The sequence below is a fragment of the Balaenoptera physalus genome, assembly GCF_965194825.1.
Source record: "Balaenoptera physalus genome assembly, chromosome: 3".
Classification (NCBI taxonomy): Eukaryota; Metazoa; Chordata; class Mammalia; order Artiodactyla; family Balaenopteridae; genus Balaenoptera; species Balaenoptera physalus.
The window spans coordinates 107114478-107125271 of record NC_138890.1 but is presented as its reverse complement, the minus strand read 5'-3'; positions in this window follow the sequence as shown (position 1 = coordinate 107125271).

The following is a 10794-nucleotide window of genomic DNA, read 5'->3' as shown; positions in this document are numbered from 1 at the left end:
CAGGGATCAAACCCAGGCCCTTGGCAGTAAGAGCGTGGAGTCCTAACCACTGGACTGCCAGGGAATTCCCACAGGTGTTTTGAAGATAGAGGATGTTAGTTATCTTTTGCTGCATAACAAATTTCCTCAAACTTAGCAGGAATTCAGAAGTGGTTCTGGCTCAGGGTCCTTCAAGTGTGAGGTGTGCCTTGCAACATGGATCTCATCATAGGGCTGCTTGAGTGTCTGCACAACATAACAGCTAACTTCTTCTAGAGCAAGTGATACAAGAGAACAGGATAGAAGCTTCAATGTTTCTGACCTTGACTCAGAAGTTACATTCTGTCATTTCCACAGTACAGGCATACCTCATTTTACTGTGCTTTGCTTTATTGCACTTCACAGGTATTGTTTTTACAAATTGAAGGTTTGTGGCAATCCTGCATTGCCAGATGATGGTTAGCATTTTTTAGCAATAAAGTATTTGTAAATTATACACATTGTTCTTTTAGATGCTATTGCACACTTAATAGACTACAATATAGTATAAATATAACTTTTATATGCACTGGGAAACCAAAAAATTTGCGTGACTCACTTTATTGATATATTTACTTTATTGCGGTGGAATAAACCTGCAATATTAGGTGGTTCCTTTATTTGCTGGAACCAAACCTGCAATGTCTCTGAGGTATGCCTGTATCCTACTTGCTACACAAGTTAACTCTATTCATTATGTAAGGAATTAACATAAGGGCATAAATACCAGGAGACAAGGATCATTCGTGGCCATCTTGGGGGCTGACTACCACACTAGAAGAGCCCTTGGCAAAGTGTAACTCAGGGATTGTATCTCCAAAGGTGATTCTGCTATAATGGCCTTGATGTTTGTAGATGTAGTGTTCCCATTCTAGAAACACAATCTATTCCATCCCATCTGCATCTACCCAATGGAATATAATTAACAAATTTCAATACAAAAAAAAATGATTGAGATGCCTCATGAGCTACTATTAGCTTAAAAAAAGATATTCTACCCCAATGTTCCATAGTATTTTATTATTATCTGCATAAAATTGAAAATAATTGAAAAGACCGAACTTCTGAAATCTCAACTAAATCTTTCCTTAAGTATATTATTTTTCTATCATGTAAATATCAAGATATATTAACCAAGAAAAGTTAAATTATAATTTTTCTAAAAGTAAAATTTGAAAAAAAATTAAGAAGAACATTGTACATTTACATTGTACAGCACTCAATGTCAGCAGCAACTGTACACTTTTGGAATAATTATTTCCTCAGATTATTCTGCAAAGATTGATAATCATCATTTTGATTTTGCTCCTTTTCTCATGTCTTTAAAATTGGAAATATTTCTTGATTTTCATTATAATGACAAATTCATTATATACTTTATATACATTAAGAATTTTCATTTGAATAAAAGTTTAAAGTTTTTATTATTCCATTAGAAAGACAAATATAATGAAGTATTTCAATTACAAATTTTTAGCAAAGACATTATTTCTACCCTTGTTTGAAATTGAATTAACATTCTAAAATTCATGTTGATTTCCTTTTTAAAAAAAAAGCTGAAGAAAACATCTAACATGATGGTGACAAGACCATAACCATCTAAATGGCACCAATGTTCCTTTCTACTTCTCAATCAGAAATGTATTTTATTGGCTGTCCTAGTTTACTGATGGGTCTCATTTCAAAATTTTTTTTCTAGTTTGGTTTGTTTATAATCTGGAATGCATTTCCCCATAGAAGTAATGTTAAGCATAATAGTGAGTTAACTAAATTAGTCCTCAGAAGCCTTCTTAACCATAGAATTCCTCAACTGAGTATTCTCCATCTACAGAATCTAATCCCCTTGTGTGGGAAAACTTAAAGATGGGGCTTGGTTGAAGGATGTGCTACAGTCTCTTGTGGTTTGATTGGAGAAAAAAAAAAAAGTGGTCTATATCTTTTTCCTTTTGTTCACTTCCTGGTGACTTAGACATATCTACCTTTTTCTTCCTACTACTGTTCCCTTTGTTTCTGCTAGAATTTATCTCCTTCTTTGTTTCACAATAGACACAGAACTTACTTCTTAAATAATAATAAAGTACCAGTAATCATAATAATAACAATAATAAAAATAACTAACACTTACTACTACAAATTACATGCTGGTCCAAGCATTCTGTGAGTATTATCTCATTTAATCTTATAACAACCCTAGATGTAAGGCATTAATATTATCCCCATCTTAAGGATGAGATAACTGAGAAGTATAGAAGTTGAATAACCTGCTTAAAATCATGGAGCCAGAAGGTGCTGGGATAAGAAGTTAAACTTAAGGAGTTTGAGAAGATAGATAGATATAGATAGATAGATAGGCACACAATTTACCTCTACTAAAATTAAAAACAGATGGAAATAAAACTACATCTACCTTATTTTTAAAAATTTAGCAGCAATGGGAAAAGCAAAACTTCAGAGGTCAGCAATAACTTGTACATTTCATCTCCATTTCAAAAAAAAAAACTTAACTTTTTCGAACAGAGGCAGTAGCTCTGGGTAGGCAAGGAAAGAAATGAATGCACTCTGACAGTGGGTTCTGGCCCGGGTGTGGCAAGCACAGCAGTTTGTTGGAGAGGTTGAAGGGAGCGACCCTTCCTTCTCCCTTCACTGCGGGACCAACCGGTCCCCACAGAACTTACCCTGAAGCAGCCTTCAACCATCGCTGGGGAGGATGCCAAGGGGGCTTTGGGGTTCTGAGTTTGCTGGGTGGGGAGGGAATCTAGGGTCAGGATACACTTAAGAGGACAATGTAAGAAAAGCAAAGAAAAGGTTAGGAAGCTAGAAAAACACCAAGTGGCACATATTTCCTTCTGTCCTTTCAAAAAATAATTGACAACATGTCTAAAGTGAAATTTGTAGGTGTAATGCTTTACAGAGAATTTAACTCAGTGAAAAGTCACTTAATCCTAATGTTATTACTTCATTTCTTTAATCCATTGTTGATAGCTGGGAACAGAATCAAACACCACAGACACCTCTGGAGAAAGTCACGAGTAGCTAGGAGACTAAGTTGTTCTCAGTCCAAAAAATTAGAAATCCTTCTCCATTGTGCATTCTTACATCCTTGCCAAGAAAATGGATACATTTCCCCACTAGGAACTGAACACGGTCACCTTGGCCCAGGTTGTCAGGATCTAAAACAGTAACAGACACTTGTCTACAGCAAGATGATAATATTGCTATCATCAAAGATTTCTAACATTTCTTTAAAAAGAAAAGGCATAGTAATATGTGGAGATTTAATGAATATTTAACAAATATGAGATGGAAATTTGGTTAGTGCCAGCTAAATACTTCTGTTAAAAGAAAAAATTAATAAATGAGCAAATAAATAATCAGTTCAACAGTCAAGTAGTCAATTGACTTCCTCTAGCTAGACAGAAAAGCAGTAGTTGCAACTGGGAATAAAATCCAGATGGCAGCCTGCAGGGCACAGATAAGGACTGGGCATATCTTCATAGGAGGTGTTGAGGTTCGCCATTGTAGGGGAAGTGGGACGTCTATAAAGAAGGTGAAAGTTTTCATATGGATAAACATTGCTGTGAGAGTTTGGAATTTGGAGATTCACTGCTGCTTCTGAAATGAACAGTTTTGTGACCTTGGGAAAATTATTTTTCTTCCTTGGGTCTGGTTTCCTCTACAAAGTCAGGGAGTTAGAAAAAAATCAACAATGGAGGGCCTACAATGCCTGAAATGCTTACTATCTGGCTCTTTACAGAAAAGTTTTGCCAACCCCTCACGTAAAATGTCTTATAGGATTAGTGCTCCTTGCAACACACGTAAGGATAATAGGCTAGATAATAGGCTAGATGATTACTCCAGTTCTTTCCCCCTCTATCATTTTATTCATGCAGTAAATGAACATTTCACTGAGCACTCATTTGTCTTAGGTGCTGTCCTAGGCCCTGGGACATAAAAATATGAACCAGTCATAGCCTCTGCCCTCAAACCGCTTACAGTCCATTAGAAAGATATATAAAAAAATAAGTGTAGGAGTTCCCTGGTGGTGCAGTGGTTAAGAATCCGCCTGCCAATGCAGGGGACATGGGTTCGAGCCGTGGTCTGGGAAGATCCCACATGCCGCGGAGCAACTGAGCCTGTGTGCCACAACTACTGAAGCTCGTGTGCCTAGAGCCTGTGCTCCACAGCAAGAGAAGCCACCGCAATGAGAAGCCCACGCACTGCAGTGAAGAGTAGCCCCCATTCACCACAACTAGAGAAAGCCTGTGCACAGCAACGAAGACCCAACGCAGCCATAAATGAATAAATAAACTTATAGAATAAAGTTAAAAAAAAAATTTAAAAAAAAATAAGTGTAAAAAAGTGTTTTAGGCTATACGATAGCAGCCTGGGTAGAGTTCAGGAGTGTGTAGAGGATGTCTTTTGGTTGAGTGCTTAGTCCACCCCCTCTTCCTGAGAACTGCCCACTCCAGGCACCGTGTTAGGAGTTGTGGTTGCAGAGACAGCACAACAGATTTGGTCCCAGCCTTCAGGGAGCTTAAAACCTAATGAGGGAGACAGAAATGCTTATGATTTCAATAAAATGTGACAAACATCAATGATGGAAAAGTATCAATGACTGATTTCTGACAAAACACATAGGAAAGGCACTTTACTCAGATTTTGAGGGTCAGGGACATTTTCCAGGACTAGGTAACATCGAAATTAGAAATTTCGGATTAGTAGGAATGAACTGAACAAAGATGGCAGGGTACCAGGGGATGGGGCATGGAGGAAGGATTCCGGGTGGGAGGAATGGCATGTGCAGCCGCTCTGAATTCTGTTCCTTCTGCTGACAAGACACTTAAGCTGGTGTCTTCTCCCTGCAGGGAACCTGAACTTCTACATGAGCCCATTCATTACACCAGGAATTCAGGGTTCAATTTTGAACACGTTGAGCTTAAACTGTCTGTGGACAACTGGCTTTGTCGAGAAGACAGTTATTTGGTTGTGAAACTCTGAAGACTGGTCTGGACTGGAGAAGAGATTTGAGAATAGCCAATGTAGATCATAAGTAAAAGCCTAAAAATGCATGAGACTGCATGGGTAATGGATGTAGAGTGAAAACCAACAAACCCAGGACATAACCCCAAGAGAAAACTAATGCAGAAAAGGAATCAGGGGAAATTTTTTTTTAATGTGAAGGAAAATCAGGAGAGTGCAACATCACAGACACCAAACTAAGCAAAAGTTCAATGAAGAGGGCTGGTCAACTGTGTCAGATTCTGCTAAGATGGTCAAGGAAGGCGCAGGCTCAAGGTGTCCACTGGATTTAGCAGAAAGGATGTTTTGGTCACCTTGATGAGAACAACTTCGAGAATTCGTGGGAACAAAAGCCAGATGGCAATAGGTACAGTCAGCGGCACAGAGGTGACAGCAGAAGCCACAAGTTCATGCGCCACTCAGGGAAATGACAGAGCAGAGGTGAGTACATTATTCAACCTCAGGATGAATTCAGGAAACAGAGAATTGTTAAAAGGTTATCATTGCTTGATTCAAGCTGAAAGTAACTTAATTGAATTCCATAGAAAATAATATGAATTCTTACCATTTAGGTTATCCACTTTATTGAACAAAAAATTGTCAATGAGAAAATTGAATCTTTTCTTTTAGTCATTAAATGATTACACTCTAGGCACGTTTGTTAACAAACAAAACAGAGGCAATTTCCTAATCTTTTAACCTTTCCATTTGTATAACAATTCAAAGTTCAAAAATATTTGTTCATTCTCAAAATCACAAACCCCAGGAAAGCATTGTTATTACTATTTTCTCCATCTTACACATGAGGAATCTGCAATCCAGAGGGATTGAAGTGGCCTTTCCTAGGTCACTCAGCACCTCCCAGTGGTATGGCTAGAATCATTCATTCAGGTCAATGAAACTTTCCCCTTACCTATTGTGTACCAGGCCTTGTGACAAGTGCTAGTTATGAAGATGAATGGGATGGTCCTGGTCACCACTAGTTCTCCCCACACTATGGCCACAGGACATCCTCTAGGACCCTACTGGGTGGAGTGATACAAGGGAGGCGGGGTGAACCATGTAAATGGGAGTGACACCAATGCCTTGTTTCAGAGCACGCCGACTCTTCCACCAAGGGCCGGGTTTGGGTGGTTCCTTGCATCCAAAGATTACAGCCTGCTGCAAAACTTAGCCCAAACCCCATATAGTGTCACCTTTTGATAGCTCATTATTGGCATGGAGTGAGAAACAAGAGGCTCAAGACAGATAGAACCTAGAAGCAGCTAGAGCAGGGGTCCCCAATCCCCAGGCCACCGATGCTACCGGTCCGTGGCCTGTTGGGAACCGGGCCGCACAGCAGGAGGTAAGCGGCGGGTGAGCGAGCGAAGCTTCATCTGCCTTTCCCCATCACTCGCATTACCGCCTGAATCATCCCCCCCACTCCTACCCCAGCCCTGGAAAAATTGCCTTCTACGAAACTGGCCCCTGGTGCCAAAAAGGTCTGGGACCACTGAGCTAGAGAAAAAGAACCCGTGAAGAAGGCTAAGAAACTGCCAGAACTTTAGGATGAAAATCAGGAAACATTGGTATCAGCTTCACTTGGAAGGGAGATTGGTTCTAGGAGGGAATTCTCCACAGTGTCAAGTGTCACAAAGAAGTAAGATGAAGTTTGAAACATGTCCATTGGATTTTGCCAGTAAGAGGTCATTGATGACCTTGCCAAAGCACTGTTCATTGGCCAAAGATAGTTGTACAAGTTGTTGACTGAACCAGGATACCAGCCTTCATTCTGCTCATGAAATCATCCCCCAGAGGAGGGGATGCATTTTTCCTAATTGGGACAAAGGCACCAAATGCGCTTATGAAGAAACTGAGGGTTTCAGTAGAGTCGGGGGGTGTGGGGGGCAAAGCCCTATCACAGTGAGTTGCAGACTAAGCAGGAAGAGAGAAAAATGGTACATTCTAGGGTCCAAGCTCAGTATTCCTAGTGGGCAAACTTAAGCTGCCAAAAAGAAGGATTTTCACCATGGAGGGAAGTGGCGAATCAGAGGAGAGGTGTTAGAAGAACAAATGGAAAAAGTAAAGGGAGAAGGAAGTGCTGTGGAGTATGGGCTGTGGCTTTTATTGCTAATAAAACCTAGCTGTTTATTCCGCTCATTCTTATTTCTGTAGAGCTCCACAGCGTTTTGAAAGTTGTTGCATGTTGCATTTGATCCTTAAAATACCTTAGGAGATAGGTAATGCAGCATTCCTGTCCCTCTTTCGCACCTGAGGAAACAAAATACAAAAAGTTCAATTTTAAGTATATTGTAATGGACCAAGGATGGCTCTTGCCTGCAAATTCAGGTGCCCGTCCTAGCACTGCCACTTAGGAGCAAGTTACATCAAATCACTGAGCCTCCATTAGCATGACTGTTGAATGGAACACACAGTGTCTGCCTTATAGAGACGTGAGATGAGACGTACAAACACCTAGGAGAGAGCAGAGCAGAGAAAATCAACATCCATGAACTCCCTCTTCTCCTCTTCTCCACCTAGAACTCATAGTCAGGTTATCTGACTCCAGGTTGATAGTTATAAAGTGCACGGCTGCTGTGGTTATTTACTCATTTATTCATTTTCTAATCTATGTAAGTTTTTGTTTAATGATTATCCAAGAGACTTACTTTGTAGAAATTAAGTTCCTTACTGTTTTTCAGTAAGGAAAAAGTTTTTTTTTTTTTTTTTTTTACTGTTTTCAGGGATTCAATTAGAATCCCTCCAACTATGTTATTAGAATTTTGGACTACTTCTTTAAAATTACCAACCTTGTTTCCTGCAGGTGTACTGAGAGGGCTAATAGGGGTTTGCGGTTTTCAGGGAATGGAAAAGGCTGAATGCATTGCTTTTGTGTTAAACTACAGTATTATCAAGATGCAAGAATTATTTCAGATTTTATGGCTAACATTTTATTGTGCATCACATGCACTTCTGCTTGTGTGATTAGAGAATATAAAGATTGGGAACAGACGCAGGGAAAAAAATCACCTTGCATATAAACTAAGAAATTGTCATTATAATTCAAAAATCCTTTGCAAAAGCAGTAAGTATGAGTTTAACTTGTGATATAAATGGCATGTAACTTTCTTTATATAAATACATAACATATATATATATATATATATATATATATATATATACACACACACATATATATATGCTGGTGTTTTAGTGTCTTAAACAGTGGTTGCTTATGGAGATATATTCTGGTAACAAAGAATATAGCATTTTCAAGTTGATACTAACATTTTAACTCCAAATAGAGAGTAAAAGCAATGGGAATATTTTTTCATATTTTTAATACTGTAGTGCTGCTGACATCATTATCCACTGGTCATGATAGTCTCAAAATGCACACAGTATTTGTATGACCTGTATAATGAAAAAAGTGTTCAAAGACGGGATAATGTACAGCTTCTTTTGGGTATTTATTATCAGATTATTGTACTGTGCATCTGCTTTAAAGAATCTGGTCTTGCAAACAATATGTACTCTTCTTCCAATATCATACCACACCGTGTGCTAGACGTGGCTACAGAGAGTTCTCTCTGAATTTCTGGGTCTATGTAAAAACCCGTTTGCAGCTAACCAATAAAACAAAAAAAGGAAACTTGCAAACAGCTGGTTCATATAGACTTTTCAAAAAGCTTATGTTCTGATCCATAATATGTGTGGAATTTGTATTAGGTCTGGTGAAAGAAAATGGAAGTTACTATAGCTGTGAGTTAAGAAATTAATTCCAGGAAAAGAAATAATATCTCCTTTCTTAGAAGATAGCAACAAAATGTGTTCTTGGTGTGGATGCACTTCTTGATTTTGTGTTATTGGCTATGAAATACATGTGCCTGGAAGAGCGATAGCATCCAATATGAAATTATTAACAGTTTCATCACTCTAATATGGGAACTTCCCTACTCATAATGTTCTAGTTTATAAAGATAATTGACTACAGTGGAACTCGTCAAGGTAGTAAAGAAAGATTTTACAGATTTGCAGACATTCTTTGCGTGTGTGTGTGTGTGTGTGTGTGTGTGTGTGTGTGTGTGTGTGTTCGAGTTCACATATAATAGTTTAGTAAAGTGCAAAGTCAGTCTTGTTTTGGGGGGAAAGAATATTGTAGTTTTACAAATAATAAACTTGGAAAGAAACTTGTTTGCTAACAAATTCAGTTATCTTATGGTTAAAATCATTATATTTCAGAAATTGTATTTACTTGGGTTTTATCCTTACTCCCTATATCCACCTTTGAATAGAGCTCTACTATATCACTGTATTTAGCCACCATTAACAGGCGTTGTAGTGGAACAGTCTTTATTCCTTTTCCTGTTAAAATTGTCTGACTCCTTCCTTTTTACTAAAAACTGCAATATCATTTAAAAATATATGGTTTGGTACAAGAATGGCAACAAAATATGATTCCTACTGGTTCCCTTTGTCATAGGAGATCATAGGGATCCATAACTTTTTTCCAACTTCACTTTAATTCAAAGGCCAACCCCAGTGCCTCTGTATTTAATAGGCTTCTAAAGAAGATTCTTGTACAAACTTTACATTTATTATTGAGAATAAAAACATCAGCAACAAATAATTGTGCTGATTTTTCTAATACTGTGATTACATGGTAGAGCCATAACACAGAGTTGAAAAAAATCCAGTCCGGTCTCTTTTAGTAAACTAGAACTAATTTAATGATTAATTCAATATTATATCAAGCTGTGCTGAATGACAAAAGACACTTTTCATAACTTCTGTAACCACTCATGCATTTATTCATAAAAACAGAATAGATGCTCCTTCCTTAATTATTCTTCCTTTACTTGGTATCCTTATTTGAAAAAAGTTAGAATACCAAAGTATAAAAATTAATGTGCTGACATTATTAATAATACCCCCAAATAAATTTCCAGATCTCTAATTATTGGAGACTGGTTAAGTAAGTTAGAGTATACCCATATAATGGAATAGCATGCAGCCACGTTAAGGGACGTTGTGGAAGAATATTTATTGAAATGGGAAATTGGTTACAGCGTAATTGATAAGAAAAGTAAAAGCAGAATATATGGCATAACTTAATGGTAATGATATACCAAGATCTTAACAGGAATTATATCTGGGTAGGAAGATTTTGATGATGACTTTTTCAATTCCATTTTTCCTTTGTGCTTTTCTGCATTTTTAAAGTTCTCTGCATTGGCTGTTTAGTAGTTTTCAAATCGAAGGAAAGTTATTAAGACCACCTCATTAAACGGAAGAGGAATAAGTGAGCACAGAGGCAACAACCAGTACTTTGTCAGTCGGCCTGATGCTGGGTTCATGCCCATCCTCCCTCTTCTGCCACCAAGCTCCCTTGGTGACAAGTGAGAAAAGAGGACTGGCTATGAGCCTATCCCTGAAACATTCTCGGGTTTGATTAAGATTGCTCAACCTAGTGGAAGAAATTTATTTTCTGATTATCATTATTTAGCTTTTTCCCAAACATTGGGTTTAAATATCCTTTTTCACTATTAAACATATACCAATAGAAACTGCTGTGTGACTATCAGGTATATAACAGTGCTTTTACAGAACATGTATAAAAACCACTATCTTCATTTTAAAGCCATGCTTTGTAAAGTATTTTGCAAAGGCAAAAAGCACTTTCAACTTATTTTGCAAACTAAGAGGGAAAGATCATTTCTGTTAACCTTTATCTTTACTCCATATTAAATCATCTGGCACATCTGTCATTTCCCCTGG